At 37.5% G+C, this 17,930-nt stretch overlaps 1 long non-coding RNA gene across 1 annotated transcript in view; it reads left to right on the top strand.

Moving 5' to 3' along the window:
- The first annotated feature begins 628 nt into the window (after positions 1 to 628).
- The window catches only part of LOC118763263, a 21,348-nt gene continuing 4,046 nt past the window's right edge, over positions 629 to 17,930 (top strand). Inside the window, exons 1-2 of the long non-coding RNA XR_004999014.1 lie at positions 629 to 639; positions 6,811 to 6,819. This is a non-coding gene — a long non-coding RNA (uncharacterized LOC118763263). The remainder of the gene's footprint in view (positions 640 to 6,810; positions 6,820 to 17,930) is intronic.

Here is a 17,930-nt window from a genome sequence, read left to right as displayed (position 1 = left end):
ACAAGAAAACAGACACACAGAAACACGCACAGACAAACTGCCGTTTATATAGAGAGAGATTTCTATCCGTTGTCTGTCTATCTATCTATCCGTTGTCTATCTATCTATCTATCTATCTATCTATCTATCTATCTATCTATCTATCCGTTATCTATCTATCTATCATCTATCTATCTATCTATCTATCTATATATCTATCTATCCATCTGTCTATCTATCTATCTATCTATCTATCTATCTATCTATCTATCTATCTATCTATCTGAGGGGAGGTGCGACGAAGTTCTCGGGCAGAATCTGGGCGTCGACAAGGAACACCTGACCCGCCTGTCCAGGACAACTTTCGGGCCGGGATCTATGGACAATCACCAAAGATCCCTGGCCTGGCAGTGCTATCGAGAAGCACTGTTCGGGATAAGCTCTGCAGGCACGGTTCGAGACGCATTGGACCGACTTGCCCGAGATGCGGTCAGAGCGACGAAACCGTTCTGCATGCACTCGTGCAGTGTCCAACCATTTCCGACCTGTGGGCTTATGCCGAACGGCTGCTGTTACGGGCAAGTCCACCTGTCGGTCGAGTCTATTGTGAAAATTGCTCCGCCCCCTTCCCTCAACCGGGATAGCAAAGCAGTCTTCATCGTACTGGTGGCCATGGTGAAAGAATGTGTGTGGTGGATTCGAGGGAAAGGATTAGAGACAAACACTTACCTTTCTGGCCAATCGCTCATCAACTTTTTCAAGTGCCACTTGAAAAGGAAGGTGAGAATGGAGAGGCAGGTTTTGTCTCGTGAAAGTCTGAAAAGAAGGTGGGTGAATGTAGCAAAGATGGTGCGAACGAGTGACGAAACCACTTTGAGCATAATCCTGTAAATCGTAAAGGAATGGGAGAGAGAGAGAGAGAAAGAGCACTTTGTTTATTTTCTTCCTGCTTGAGGTTACCGTGGTCTTTTCTGTAGGCTTTTCTTTCCACGGATGAACCTAATCTAGTTTCTTACTTAAAAAAAAAATCTTTCTGTGATACACGATCCATTTTGATCGCTTTTTTTCTGATCCCTTTTGATCGGAATTTTACATTGTTCCCTTTTTCTTTTTCCATCTTCGAAAAGAAAAGCTCTACATTTGTATTTGTCTCCTCTGTGTTCAGCCCTGTGTGGCCAATAAAGTTATCTATCTATCTATCTATCTATCTATCTATCTATCTATCTATCTATCTATCTATCTATCTATCTATCTAATTATCTATTTCTCTATTTGTCTTTCTGTCTATCTACCTGTCTGTCTGTACGTCCGTCTCTTTGTCTACATTTGTATTTGTCTCCTCTGTGTTCAGCCCTGTGTGGCCAATAAAGTTATCTATCTATCTATCTATCTATCTATCTATCTATCTATCTATCTATCTATCTATCTATCTATCTATCTAATTATCTATTTCTCTATTTGTCTTTCTGTCTATCTACCTGTCTGTCTCTTTGTCTTTCTCTCTCTCTCTCTCTCTCTCTCTCTCTCTCTCTCTCTCTATCTATCTATCTATCTATCTATCTTTTTTCGTTCTTACTCGCTTGCTTTCGTTAATTTTTTTCCTCACAAGCCTTTATTTATTTACATATTCCAGTAATAGAAATATTGCATTTGATACATTGTTTATATTTAGTCTTAACTTATTTCTTAAGAAGGAAAAAAAATAAAAGCCCCACTAAACAACAACGACAGCGACGACAACACAAAAGAATCTCAACTACTTTGAAAACGAATCCCTTGACTATTATATGCGAAAAATCTCATTGGAAAATTGTAATGACTGGAGTGAAACGAATAATCTAAAGCGAATGTTCTTTGTTATATAACCTTCCTAGTTGTATTATAACAGAATCTTTCAAATGTATTCAGGACACTGATGTATTTCTTTCAATGTGAAACTTTTGAAATGTCGCCATGACATGTGAGCACTTTTGTGTTGGCTGCTTTCTATTAGCTAAGTTAGTATTAATATATATATTTATTGTTGTTGAAAGCGTGTGATTTAACGGTTATGGGTGTGCGGCTCATGATCGTCATGTCGTGGGTCCGATTCCCGTCGGTGTGTTTTGTCCTTGAGCAAGACGCTTTATTTCATGTTGAACCAGTCTACTCACCTGGAGAAATTGAGTTGTACCTGTGTCACGCTGAATCTCCCGGGGAACGGATTTAGCCGATTACATTGTCCCCAGTGCTCAGTTGGTAGTTATTTAATCGACCCCGGACGAAATGCCACTAAACATTTTGTCCGATAAGCTAACGTTTCTGCCAGCACATTGAGTGTAGGGGGACAAGTCGATTGCATTAATCCCAGTAATTGACTCGTACTTATTTAAACGATTCCAAATGGATGTAAAGTAAGATTTGAACTTGGTATGATTTAAACTCAGAACTCTTTTACACTCTTACTCGTTTCAGCCATGCGGCTGCGATCATGCTGGAGTACCACTGTAAAGTACCGGAAGAGATACAACTAAGCGTTTTGTTCGACGCGCTAACACTTCTGCCGGCTCACTGCCTTTAAAATTGAACAATTCAATGTGGGATTACATAAAGCAGCGTGTAAAAGTTAGTTAGAAAAATGGTGATAAAATAAATTCTAACGATGAATAATTTTCCACAGTGGAAAACTTTCTAGGGTTGCTCGTGAAATCCCCATAAAACAACGGTCGCCCTGACGACTAGAACAAGTGCTCTCTCCATATTATTTGCTTCCAATTTACAAGCGCATGCTTTGAGTTGACGCGTTCACTTGAGTCATTCTTGTCACACCCACCCACATTTGAACAAAATTGCTGGGAGGTAGCACTTTCTTTTCTAATGACATCTCACTTTTCAAGTGAAACTTGAAAAGGTTGAATGAGGGCTGTCAAAGAGATAAGTTTCTATCTTCAGCCCTTTAAATCTATTGTTTTTGTTATTGTTGCTTTGGAGGCTGCTGAAATTGGTGTTGCAGTTGCTGTGCTTATTGTAGCTGCATTCTGCTGTTGCTCCTGATTTCCTTTGTGCTGCTACTGCTTTGTGTTCCTCTATTCCTCTTATAAAGTTGAAAGATTTTGAATTTGTATGAAATCATAGTCGCTTTTTAGCTATAATTAAGTTCAGCTATAGTTAAGATCAAAGACATTCCAGTAATGACCATTCAATCTTTCTCGCAAGCATACCCTATATGTTATGTGTATGTGTGTGTGTGTTTGACTATGTTATTCTACATGCTTTTCGATTCTTCGTTTTGAGATTGGTAAGGGGTCACTCGTTGGAGATTTGGTTGCTATTTTAGTATTTCGAGCAGTTACGCAGGGAATTTGTCGTTGGCTTCAAAAAAGAAAACTTAGATATATAACAAATAGAAACATTATTATTTCTAAATCTCTCAAAGAAAGATTTTTAATAACAGTTATTTAAAGTAAAGACTATTTGTGAACATAATGTGGCTGTCCTGGAAGGGACAATTGTTACTGTAGTACGTGTTGGAGTGGAGGAAACTTCGTTTCCAGCTGGCTAACCAGCTGGAAACGATGTTGTCTGGGGCTAAATAAAATCGTCCCTTCCAGGACAGCTACATTATGTTGGCAAATAGTCTTTACATTAGATATATAACATCTCACATTTACTCCAATTGCCTCTTTGTCCATTTCTGGCTGTAATTGTAATCCATTCACTACTTTTTAATTTCCACTGACTATTATTTGACCGATCTATCAAAGAAAATTCCGTCTAAAATGTCTGATATTTTTTTATTCTTCACAGCAATGAAATTTTCAGATACCTACATTAGATATGCAACAGTAAAATTTAGAAGCAAAAATGAAAATCTGACATATATACACACACATACGCCCGCGCGCGATACATTAATGAAACACATAATGAAATAAAATAAATATACAAATATTAATTTAAAATATTTAAATTAAATCAGATTTTATGAATGTATCAAAAAGAAGGAAAATATATGCTCTGATTCTAGAAAATTATGAAATAAAAATAAAAATCTAAGAAAGTTAACAATATGGCTGACTGTGACGGTTGTCACGTCTCAGTTACTATGTCTACGACTACATGCTCTATCAGAGAAGAAGAAGAAGCAGGGGAAGAAGGAGAAGAAGAAGAAGAAGAAGAAGAAGAAGAAGAAGAAGAAGAAGAAGAGAAGAAGAAGAAGAAGAAGAGAAGAAGAAGAAGAAGAAGAAGTTATTGCTAATTATACATCTTATGTTTCCCTGGAATGAATTTGAAGATGTTACAGCTTAAGATATATAACTCTGTGGTAGGAGAAGGAAATGAATCAAACTTCGGTGACACAGTAGTGGTAATATGAATAGTAGTTTCATGCATAGAAACAATGCCAGGATGTAAAGGAAGAAGTTTGTTGATTAAATTGACTAAAGTGACTCCAGTAATTAACCGGTCCTTTATTTTATAAACCTTAGTAGGACGGAAAGCAACAGATAATTTGGCGAGATTTGAACTTGGAACTTACAGAGTTGGAACAAATAACGCAAAGTATTTTCACCGGCGATCTACCGATTCTGTCAAAGCATTGCACTAAATAATCCTTCATAACACAGGACACAGAGTTAAAAATTTGAGGGAGACGGTTTAGACGATTAAATCAACCCCAGTGCTCAAGTGGTAGTTTAAGAATAAAGGGCTGGTCTGCCCTAGATCGAACATAAATACCGCAAGATATTTTGCTCTGGAAGTTATGTAATTAATAATCATTATTTCTAACTCACTTTGAAGGCCACGCATTTCAATGAAGAGTGAAGTCAATGTAATTGACCCTCTTTGTTATATAAAAAGAAACGTCATACTCAGTGTTGGGCGCGCTGTGTCCTTAACGCACTTCATTTCATTTTGTTCTAATACATTCGGCTGTAATGAGTACTAGCCAGGTTCATGTGCAGCCGTCTTTCTCTTTCTCTCCCTCTCCATCCCGAATGTCTCGCTGGCTGAAGAGTGAAAGTACTGAGAAAGTATCCATATCTGCTCACGAGCACATAAATACATAACATAATCAGTGAAAGCGTGATACATGTTACCACGCTATACACGCTCATTTCTAACACTAGCTGTAATGTATAGTAAAAAATTTATCCCTGATTTGGTAAGTAGAGTGAAGGCTATGCTTCGCAAACGAGATCAGTACAAGGATCAGTACATGACCATAAATTGCAAGAAAAAAAATATTATTCATTAACTAACATCGTTTTTGCTCACTTTATTATTTAGATGTTTAATGCTATATGCATTAAATATGTTAACATAAATTTTCTTGCGATCTAAAAATGGTCGTCGAAGCGATTTTGCATTACAAGATGAATATATTTTAATTCTTCTTACGATGTCAAACCACACAGCTTCGTGTTATCCGCTTTAAAGGAGCAAAACCGTAATAGCAAGCTTCCAATAAATAATTTTTCTTCAAAGAGTCTCTGAAACAGGGTGAAAGAAAGAAATCAACCCTCATGAGTTTGCATTATACAGAGATTACTCCGTCCTTATTTCATTAAGACATTTGATTAACATTTATTTATGCCATTCCATCCAGTTCTCACATAGTTTCAGTCTGGTGTAATATGTAATGTGGACGTCGGAGTAATCCTGAAAGACATTGGTTCAAGTTCCATTAGAATAGTTTAACGTTCAATCTGTCTCAAATCAGTAATGTGGACACGTTTCCTTTCATTGTCCACAGAATGGTTGTAAAAGTATCGTTGTCTTCATCGTCGATGTTGTTTAGATCCACATCCGATGGACCATATTTATAATCAAAGGCAAAATTGACATGATCAACCCAACTTATTTGAGACTCAGTGCAACATAGGAAAACACTATCTAATATGTCCTTTATTAAGATTTCATGTTGTAATTTGGAGGAGATTTGGCTGCTATTTCTAGCAGATCAAATGACTATGTAGATCTCCTCTTTTATTATGTAATGTATACTGCAATAGAGTTCCAAGACATTCCATTCTTATTGTGTTCATGTCTTTTTCGTGTCAAACAATTTACAGTGGGACCTCGTTATTCAGGTCACCGGATCCCTTTCAGATGGCAGAGCTAATTCAGAGTAGGTGTTGAATGTTCACGCTAAGGTTCCGTTTTGTCTCATGAAATACAATGACACAATTTTGGATCTCCATCGTTCAAAAAATGGCATGGACCATACTTAAGACATTCTTATAAAGACATTATTTCAGTTATAGACACGATTATATACAGAAGAGAAGGAAAGAGGGAGAGAGACAGAATGAGAAGGAAGGTGCCGCGGAAGAAAGAAAAATGAAAAAGTTAGAGAGGAAAGCGGAGGCAAGCAGCCGCCTAAATAGATATAGGTATGAGAAAATACACGAAAAGAGGAGAGCCAGCCATATATATATATATATATATATATATATATACTATGCGAACATAGGTTGGCAGATTGATAGACAGATAAATAGTTAGATAGATATATTGAAAAAGATACACAAAAAATACTCAGGAACAGTGAGAGACAAGCAAACAAGGATAAAGAGACTGGGAAGGAAGAGAGTATAAAGAAAGACTCAGTGAGAGTAAAACAAACAAACCGACAGAAATAGGAATAGAAAGAAAGAAACAGAATAAAAGCGAAAACACAAACCGACGTAGATAGGGACACACACATACACACACACACACACACACAGGTAGATAAATAGATAGATAGATAGATAGATAGATAGATAGATAGATAGATAGAGAGAGAGAGAGAGGAGGTGAGAAAGAGGGGAAGAGGAAGAAGCACTGTGACAAACAGACAGACAAGAGAGGTAAATAGTTTGAGGCCATATAGAATAACGAATAAAATATCCTGACAACAAACACGAAAATATACCTGCTGTGGCTTTGAACTCACAAACCAGGTGTTGATAATAATTAAGTTTGTTCCTGTACAAATGAAAAAAATAGAGAGAAAATCTCGAACCAGATTTACAAACATCCTTATATAATTGTACGTTACTAAGAGATATGGTTTCGGATAACAATTGGTACTAGTGGATGGAAATAATGTGAGAAATATAGACTGAAATAACAACTACCAGATCAGCCATAAGGACACCACAAGAGCTCAACAAGGGATCTGCACGGATTATATTTTAATAGCATTGAAAGAAATCATCAAAAGACTGACATTCGCCATTTTACAAAGAGTTAGAGGAGAAATGAAAATAAATAAATCTTTTGAGAGGAAATCCAAATAAATAACGTTTACATATTGAATACGTTTGTGTAATACGATATGTATCAAACATTTGTTCGCATATCCGGTGCTCTGTGATCCGAGCGTTGAGGAATTGTTTTATATTCTTTAAAAATTACGTTTTGTAGCACAATCGACCCAGTTTCGATTCTCTTCAGTATGACAATTTAGTTAATATGATTTTTTCCTTTCAAATTTTGGCACAAGACCAGCAATGTTATGGAGATGGGGTAAATCGAACCAGTGCTTGATTGGTACTTATTTTATCGATCGGCGATATTTGAACTCAGAATGTAAAGAATCGGAAGAAATACTGCAAAGCATTTTTTCCCAACACTAATAATTCAGCCAGCTTTCCACTTTAGTTGATATTATAAATGACCATTTTAAACTTTACCAAAAGACCAAATGGAGCAATTATAAATAGAATCGAAGACAGTATACTAGCATCTGTTGTTAGAGTTGCTTAAGTCCTGGAAAATCTCGATTGATAAGATTTAATTACTCTTTCTAGTATGTCAAGATATATTCTTTTCTTTCAAATTTTGGCAGATATGTTCCCTTGACGGTAGAGTAAAAGGCTTTGTGTTCATATGACCTGTGATGAAAGGCAATCCAGCTGTTCTCATTCCGTCTTTATAAGAGCTATATTATCTAGAATTGCATTATTTAAATATCAATGTAGAGTGACATAGTTATCTTAGACTGAAAGTGAACCATTGCCTGTTAGTAACTTATTACGTCCGAAAAGAATCATTTGTGATATTTATGCATTCTCCAGCACAACGATGCAAGGAAAATTAAATAAAGACTAACTAGGAATCGAAACAGGTGAGTTGACTTCGTCGTGTTAGTTTCCAATCAATGCATTGCTATGCTAATGACAAGGTGAGAGGTCTTAATTCTGAAACTATACTAAATAACTGAAATTTGTGCAAGGGAAGTAATATCGAATATCTGACGTTTTACGAAGGGAATTGAGAAAATTAGGTGAGAGATTCGTGGGAAGTAGGCGCTTTTTAATTTTTCCTCTTGACGACATGACATTCTCACGACATACTCCAGCGGCTGACCCACTGACATGCTATGTCACCTCTCTGTTGATCCTTGTGGCTAGCTAGTCTTGTCCTATCTCGGCTCATTCATCTCTCCTTCTCTCATTACTGACGCTGCATCCGAACTCCCAAGGCTCTGCACTCACCTAACCATTATGTTCAGTCAGTTCCTTTCCAGTTGTCCCTACTCATGATTGTTTTTTTTTCTTTTTCTGGTCCCGATTTATAAACAGCTTAAGCATGATGTTAACTACATCAATTTCACCGGGCTCAGAGGGACTATAAAACCCACATGAACTTTCCTTGCCTCTTGTCCTAAAAAGAAACTTGAACTTGTCACTGCAAGGCCAACATTACACTCGTCAATTTACATTGCTTCTTGTGCTATCAGTAATGTAGATTCTAGCTCGGTCATTGATAATAAAATTGTCTTCACTGCGGCCACAAAACAAATATCAGTCATAAGACGCGAACGTTCTTAGATTTCGCTTAGTTTTCCAATATCTGATTCCGATATAGATTCAGCAATCTACGCCCTCCTTCACATGCTAGTAGACAGTGCTTGATACATACTTATAGTTTGTGACTCACTGTTTATTTGGATTTCTGGTCGAGTTCTTCGTTATTGCGTATTTCAATCGTTTGATCTCTATTTCGACATTTAAGGAACGAACAATACGAAACACGCACGCGCGCGCACACACACACACATACACACTTTATATGTGTGTGTATGTATACACATCACATACATGAATATATATATATATATATATATATATATATATCCTCTCTGCCCTTGCAGAGATAAATCGACTTATGGTCTCCTTATGTCTGAAATGAACATTCCCTAGACTAGTCTTAACTTTTCAGCACAGTGTAGGTGTAGGTCACCATCTGGCTACTGGCTAGACGGAGCTGCAGCCGGCCGTATTGTTATCGTTCTGCTGCTATACTAGCTAAAAGGTCACCGGTACGGTACGGTGCTGTGCTGCCTCTCCACAACTTACTTATCCACCACTCAGTCCATCTCCGCTGTAAATAGATACGATGGCTGTTAGGTATATTGCAGCACACTGTATTACGGTACGGAGTGGAGAGAGAAACTACAATAGAATTTCGAGTGTTTTGTAAGTTTGCAAGCACTACTTTGGTTGTTGCTGTTGTTGTTTAGAGTGGATCAGTCTTGATTGGATTGATCTATAATCAAAGACATTCCAGTCATGACTATCCCTTCTTCCAGGTCGGTCGACTATGCGAAAGATTTCTCAACTGTTTATAACTGGGCTGATGTAGGTAAGGGGAAGTCGTTCTGGTGTAGTCATATTTCGAAGAAGATCAATGTAACTGAAAAATATGGAAGCACTCCGTCGGTTACGACGACGAGGGTTCCGGTTGATCCGAATCAACGGAACAGCCTGCTCGTGAAGTTAACGTGTAAATGGCTGAGCACTCCACAGACACGTGTACCCTTAACGTAGTTCTCGGGGATATTCAGCGTGACACAGAGAGTGACAAGGCCGGCCCTTTGAAATACAGGTACAACAGAAACAGGAAGTAAGAGTGAGAGAAAGTTGTGGTGAAAGAGTACAGCAGGGATCATCACCATCCCCTGCCGGAGCCTCGTGGAGATTTAGGTGTTTTCGCTCAATAAACACTCACAACGCCCGGTCTGGGAATCGAAACCGCGATCCTATGACCGCGAGTCCGCTGCCCTAACCACTGGGCCATTGCGCCTCCACGACTGAAAAATATACAACAGGAAACGAATAAACAAAAGCAGCAACAACGATGATGATGACAACAACGACAATGACGTCAGCAACATGTGGTTTGAAAGACAAAAGCAAGCTGCATTAAGTACAAGTGTAATGAATTAGACATCCGGTTTCAAACTACTCCGTTGTAGCAAGCTAATTTTGTTGCAAAAACATGAATTGCACAATACCCATCGCCTTTATACTACTCCCCATTTTCATACATACTAATAATCTTAGGCTTCATGACTGCCTAGAGAAACCAATGAGACACCAACGCAATTTGCCTGTCAATTTGATAAAAAAATACATTTTGATTGAAAGAATCACAGCATGATACAATATCCTGAAATGGATATATACAAAGCTCATGTGTAACACACATTGGACTCAAATTATGTCTTGCATATCTAGACAACGCTTTTACTACATACCAAACTGTTGAATGCATCCAAAACATGCTAAAATAAATGATACAAAAAACGCCCCGTGCAGCTGATTAACAAAGATTAGATTACTAATACTCTGCAAACACTGGCTTATAGACAAGCTGTCCTCCTTATGTATTATATCGTTGATAAAGCAGATTTTTCTTTCCCCAATTTGCAAGCTCCATATAAACTATACCTTTCTAGTTCAACTGATGTATCTGCTAGTCCAACAACTTGTTTTTCAGTATTTTTCAATACCATTGATTTTTTAGCAACTCAAACAGTTGTACACTCATACAGCACGCGTTCAGTCTTGCTAGAGCCAACTTTATATCATTTTTCAAGTGTCAATTTGATAAATACCGGTTTAGTACTGGGTAGATTTTACATGGCTGTTCTCTACCCAAATCTTGTAGAATTTTGTCTGTGTTAATAATAATATTATATTTATTATCGTGTATAGGGCGGCGAACTGGCAGAAACGTTAGCACGCCGGGCGAAATGCGTAGCCGTATTTCGTCTGCCGTTACGTTCTGAGTTCAAATTCCGCCGAGGTCGTCTTTGCCTTTCATCCTTTCGGGATCGATTAAATAAGTACCAGTTACGCACTGGGGTCGATATAATCGATTTAATCCGTTTGTCTGTCTTTGTTTATCCTCTTTGTGTTTAGCCCCATTATGGGTAGTAAAGAAATAGGTATTTCGTCATGTCCTGTGTCGGGGCCGACTTCACCTTTCATACTCTGGAGGCAGAGTTCAATAAAATAAGCACTAGTCGAAAACTGGGGTCACTGTAATCAACTTAACACCTCCTTCGAAACTGCTGGCCTTCTGCCAAAATTTGAAATTACTATTATTATCATTATCGTTTGTGTTGGGTGTACGTTGTAGCGTCTCCCAAAGGTTTGTTGGATTTTATTGAAAATAATTTGTTTACAACTGTAAATTTTTGTTAAAACTGTAAATAAGGACCAAAATTTCATCGGGTGAAAATGTGGGGGCCTCGACATTGTTCCCTATCTGTTTGTGGTAGCAGGAATACTAATTATCAAAGATGACAAAGTGGTGGGGGCGACTCCATAGGCAGGCAATCGCTAGTGGAATATTCGTCGCCTTAGCTAGCGCGAGTGATAGCTCCGCCTTATTAGACCGCTTCAGTGAAGTACAGGCATCAGCGTAAATGCTGAACTGCAGCAAAGCATTGAGCTTGGCACTCTAACTGCTAAACCACTTTCCACCCACAAATTACATAGATATCGGTATCTATATGAAATATTGAAAATATGGGCATATTTAAAAAAAAAAAACAAAAACAAACAAGCCATTTCAAAAAATAACATCTTTCTCCTAATTGATAAGAATTTCATTTTTACATAAATTTCAAGTAATGTGTTTGGAATTTGTTGATATATTTATTTATTGATATTTTTATTGGTTCACGTTAGACGGAGAATTTTATCTCAATAATAATTTGATGTCTTCTTCCATTTCTATCTCTCTCGTTTAAATATGAACGCGTGGTCTCACACCACACACACACACACACACACGAATATGCGCACGCATACTCTTACTGATATGCAAAACAAAATATTACTATAAAAACATACATTCGCCCTCAAATGTATGACTGTCTTGTCTGTGTGCCTGTGTGCGGGTAAACACACACGCATAGTATTATTATTATTATTATTATTATTATTATTATTATTATTATTATTATTATTATACATACATACACACATACATATAAATACACATACATATAAATACATATATATATATATATATATATATCATACTCACACTCATATGCATACATACACACATACACATACACACACATATATATATATGAATACATGTATGTAAGTATATGGGTATAGTGCTCTATGATTAAGTGGTGCAATGAAAAGCTCCCGGTGTTCACCTGCGCCAAAAATACACGAATGTCAGCTCTGGGGAAACAACACACACAAGCAAATACATGCACACACGTGCATGTATGCATACACACATGTGCATGCACGCATATATATATATATATATATATATATATATATATATATATATATACCCACATACCCACAGACGTATATGTGCCTGTATGTCTACACAAACACATTTAGACACGAAAGCGAATATAAGCATATTTAGATACATGCACGCTCACACACTCATGCGCAGACACACATATATAGAGATACTCGGCTGTTTTGTTGCTTTTTTAAATATTAGAAATGGAAACCATTTTCCGTTCCGTAATTAAATTTAGAAATACTTTAGCACCAAACATGATGAATCTGCTATTTATATACACAGTGTATACTTTAAAACGTACTGCCCTTGTGTCCTCACTCCACCCCCCCACCCACCCCCACACATACACATGCACACACACACACACGCATACGAATTATAATTATGTATGTTTCACACCTCCGCATGGAAAACAAGTCATGAAGAAAGTATATATATTTTGTATGTTTCAGTCCAAAAGCTCTATCCATGATGTAGCACTGCCAGTGTAATCATCTTTTCGATGGCTATTTTCTCACGTTCTTTTCTTGTTATTTCGACGGCTATCTTCTTATGTTAGTGACTTTTGGTGAAGGAGAGAGTTTGACACTGTTACCCCACTGTTCGACAAGGATGTATTCTCTTTCCAGTGTTTTTCAACATCTTTCTGGAAAACATCATGTAGGAGGTATTTGAAGACTTCCACTCCTGTTTCCATTGGAAGACGGCTCATTTTCAACCTGTGCTTTACTGACGATATTGATTTGTTAGGAAGCAGTGAAGCAGAAATACAGGAGCTCACCACTAGACTGGGAAAAATATCAGGATCATGCGAGATGGAGATCAGCCAAGAAAAGAGAAAGATATATATAATCTTCATGATGGTGATAAGGATGATGATGAAATGTGTCAGTGTGTGTGTGTGTATATATATATATATATATATATATATATATATATATAATATATATATATATACACTCACACATTTCATCATCATCCTTATCACCATCATGAATATATATATATATGTATGTGTGTGTGTATGTGTGTATGTGTGTATGTATATATATATATATATATATATATAGTTGAAATTTATAGAAAAACAAAAGACGAAGACAGGTGTATGAACAACAAGCAAGTGTATTAGTTAGACACTCGGGAAATTGAAAAAAGTCTTTTACATTTCGAGCTTACGCTCTTCGACGGAGAGGAATAAGAGAAAATAAAGAGAGAGAATGAAAAAACACATGTAGATTTCAGCGGGCCAATATGGCGAAGGACTGGAAAAAAAGAGGTTGAAAGGAAGGGAGTTAATAATAGTGCTTGTGATTCCAAGAAAAGGTGTGCGTGCATGCGTGCGTGTGTATGTGAGAATGGTGTGTGTGAGTGTATAAGTGTGTATGTGTGAACAGAGGCAGGTGACGTGTGTGATGTGTGTGTATATGTGTGTGTGCATTGTGTGTTGCAGTTGAAGGATGCTATTTCACGTGGTGTGTGCACATATGTTTGAGTGTGTGTTTGTGACTGTGACCAAACAGTGTGCATGTGTATGGTGTATGTGAGCGAAAGTTATCTCTGTCTATGTATGTTGCGTGTATATGTATATATTTTATGTGTTCATGTATTATGTGCTTGTGTGGGTGTGAGAGTGTGCATGATGGTGAATGGTGTGTGTACTGAGTTAAACAGTGCGTGTGGCTGTTCATATAGTCGCATGTGTGGTAACGCTATTGAAAACTGTGTGGAGGGTGTGGATGCTGGGAAGTGGCCAGTGCTAGTATGAGTGGAGTGGTGTGAAGTTGGTATCAAATGAAGAGAGGAGGTGAGGTTGGTGTCAGATGAAGGTAGGAGGTAATTTGAGCCCATGTGGTGCAAAGGAGCGAAGTGAGAAAATTAATCTCTATTCACAGTGAAGGCGGGAGTCCGGGTGGCCCCTTAGCAAAGACAGTCCGAACACAGATAGATGTAGTGAATGACCGGTAGAGTGAAAATGGCGAGAGACCGGGTGTCACTGCCGGGTCTGATGCTTCGGAGCTGCTCCGTGAATCGATCAGCCAAGCGGCGTCCCGTTTGTTTGATGTACTGGAAGGGACAGAGAGAGAGAGAGAGAGCGCGCAGGAGATGCAGTAAATAACATCGCTAGAAGTGCAGGTAAAGGAGACGGTGATGTGATAGGGACGATGAAGGGTGCCTGTGAGGATGGTGGTGATAGAGAGGTAGGGGAAGGTGCGATAGTGTGGGTGGGAGCAGGAGAACGAGCCAGGCTGGGAAGTGGGGCCAAGAGGTCACGCAGGTTATGGGCTCGTTTGAAGGAGGGAAGGGGTAGGTTGGGAAGATGTACGCAATGGAGGGTTCGGACTGGAGTCGCCGGAAGGCTCGAAGAATGGTGTGCCGGAGAGGCAAGGTGGAGGGATGGTAGGCGAAGGGAGATGGGCAACGGCGGGGCGGGTCCACAGATCGTGCCCAATGGTGAGAAGATATCCACGTAGGAGGAAATGGCGAGCCATGAGTTGAGACTGAGGCTCAAGTCATGGTTGTCATTGCAGAGCCTGCACAGACGGAGGAATTAGGAGTAGGGGATCGAGAGCTTGGTGTAGGTAGGGTGGGAGGAGAAGTTGAAGTAGGAGTGTGAGTCAGTGTGTTTGTTTGTAGTGGATGGAGGTAATGAGAGCGAAGTTGTGTATGCTGATAGAAATGTCGAGAAATTCGACGGAAGAGTTAGAGATAGTGCAGGAAAATTCGAGGGCAGGATGAAAGGATTAGAAAAAAGTGAGGAAGGAGTCTAGTTGCTCGCGGGAGAGTGATAAACTCTTCTATTTCGGGGATTTTACATATAGAAGTAGAATTTCAGTAACCGTCTTCGTAACTGTTAGCACCGAGAAACAAACTAGTCATTTCAAATACATTTCTAAAAAATGCTTCAAATCAATATAGAGACATTCACTCTTATGGAATTTAGCACTAAATCAACACTATCAAAAAAAGTGATTGACATGTTATCAACTCATATGTTCTCCTAAGGCTAAGAACTTGTCTCTCTCTAGTCGTGTTCTGAGAATCAAAATTTCTTTCTTGTTTAAAAAGGAAATACAACTAGCACCGACGAGTTAAATGAGTGCAGTGTCTGAAGAATACTTATGGATAGTACACTTAACACGTCAGCCAAGTATTACTCGTCAGCCGAGTATTACTCGTCAGCCGAGTATCACTCGTCAGCCGAGTATCACACGTCAGCCGAGTCCACTCTATTCGCAAGCGTTTGTGATATTTCTCTATTATGATGTAACCTTTCTCTGCCAGTTTTGGGGGCCGTGTAATGGATTATGGTTATTGTCCTCTCATGAGCATGTAAGAAGAACAAGCGTGAGTTGTCAGGGAAAAGATGACAAAAGGTCTTGGCAGCACTGATTCTGACTCTTCAGTTCATTATTACCATTACTAGAGAGATATTCTTGCAAACTTCTTTCAAGCTTCAGCAGATTGAGCTGGGTTCATCAAGAATATATATATATATATATATATATATATATATATATATATATATATTATATATATATATATATTATATATATATATATATATATATATATATATATATATATATATTTATTTATTTATTTATTTATTTATATAAATAGATGAGTGTAATTTTACATTGTTAACAATTAACACGGAAAAAATAAATAAATAGTTACCAGGGCAGCAAAAATCTCACAAGTAAAGGTGTTGTAACTCCTTGTTTATAAAGGTAGAAACTTTGTGTTTACGTTGAATATTTTTAATAATATGAATAAAAAATGGAGTTAACGCAGGTGTAATCAAATATTTTTACTTTCGACACATGATTCATAAACAATGCAATCTTCTCCTCAGGAAAGTGAAAAAAACGAAACTCGTCAATAAGACATTTTAGCAAAAAATGATGGATTTGTATAGCGATAGACAGAACGCTATTAATATTGTTTAAAAAAACGTTATATGATATAACGTCATAAGTAGCTAACAGAAAGAGTAAGGATATTAATAGTGAATGTTAAATATAAAGGAAATTAAAGTTTAAATTATATATAATGATAGAGACTACTTATATGCACTAAATGTATGTTTTTGCCAATGTTTACATCTGTATGCTCGCTCTATAACCGTGTTTACTAGAGTAATTTTAGAAAAAATAATGAAAAATAGCTCAGAATTACAGAGAAGACAGAATTTCTTGCCTTTGTCATATGGTATCGAAATTGAGAGGATCAACCATTCTAAATGAAACGTTTTTTTAAACAATATTAATAGCGTTCTGTCTATCGCTATACAAATCCATCATTTTTTGCTAAAATGTCTTATTGACGAGTTTCGTTTTTTTTTTTACTTTCCTGAGGAGAAGATTGCATTGTTTATACCATTTATTCTTTTGAATAGTATCAGTGGAATTTTCGAAACATGTGTCGAAAGTAAAAATATTTGATTACACCTGCGTTAACTCCATTTTTTATTCATATAAATATATATATATATAATATATATATATATATATAAACACTAGTTTGACGCGAACGATGCAGCAGTAAATTCGCTGCTCAATTCGGTTCACTTTCTACAAGTCGAATATGCAAATAGAAAAATTTGCAGAGAAAGACTGTTAGAACAATAACACCAACTCTACAAGAACAACAACAATATTTGCGACAATAGTAAATAAAGTGTTGCATATCATTATAGTCCAACAATGCAGAACAAGGGTACATATAGGGCAAATAACTTATGGCCTACGTCAAGACTTATGTACATAGTAAGAAGACATATAAAACGTGCAGCCTACCTCATGGTGTACTACAAAGATGCGTCCCCTTATTCCCTCTGTTTAGCCTACTTGTACTATCTACATATTTTTCACCGAACATACACAAGCCATACATAAGATATGAGTGTAATGTTATAGAAAAACGCCATCGCAACCATATATTTTCATAATTCCCAGTCACATCAGCATGATAACTGCAAAATTCTGTTATTCATATGGAATTGCGACCCCACAGAAATAGACTGCCAAAACACACCTACCATTTCCCCTTATTTATTCTTATTAGCAGCACCAAAGAACGCGACATACAACCAGTCATTACTCTTGTCAATAGAAACATACCACATTCATAAAACCTTCTCGACATTTACTGTACAAGTAAATAAAGTAAAAGGCTGCCCAGACCCTTTGAGCACTCTCATGCATCACATTGGCTCAAAACAAATAAAATAGCAACCACACAATGTACTAGAGCTTATATACGCGTGTCAGTCCTGCCTATGCACACATTCATCCTATATAAATCCATACTGTCAACTCAACAAAATGAAACGCAAAATAAATCTTCTGGACATACAAAAAGAAAAAACAGTTTTTCTCCTCAGCAAACCACATTTCTCAC

This window comes from Octopus sinensis, linkage group LG4 (genome assembly GCF_006345805.1).
Source record: "Octopus sinensis linkage group LG4, ASM634580v1, whole genome shotgun sequence".
Classification (NCBI taxonomy): domain Eukaryota; kingdom Metazoa; phylum Mollusca; class Cephalopoda; order Octopoda; family Octopodidae; genus Octopus; species Octopus sinensis.
Note: the sequence above shows the minus strand (reverse complement) of the source record. Positions and strands in the feature narration are given on the sequence as shown.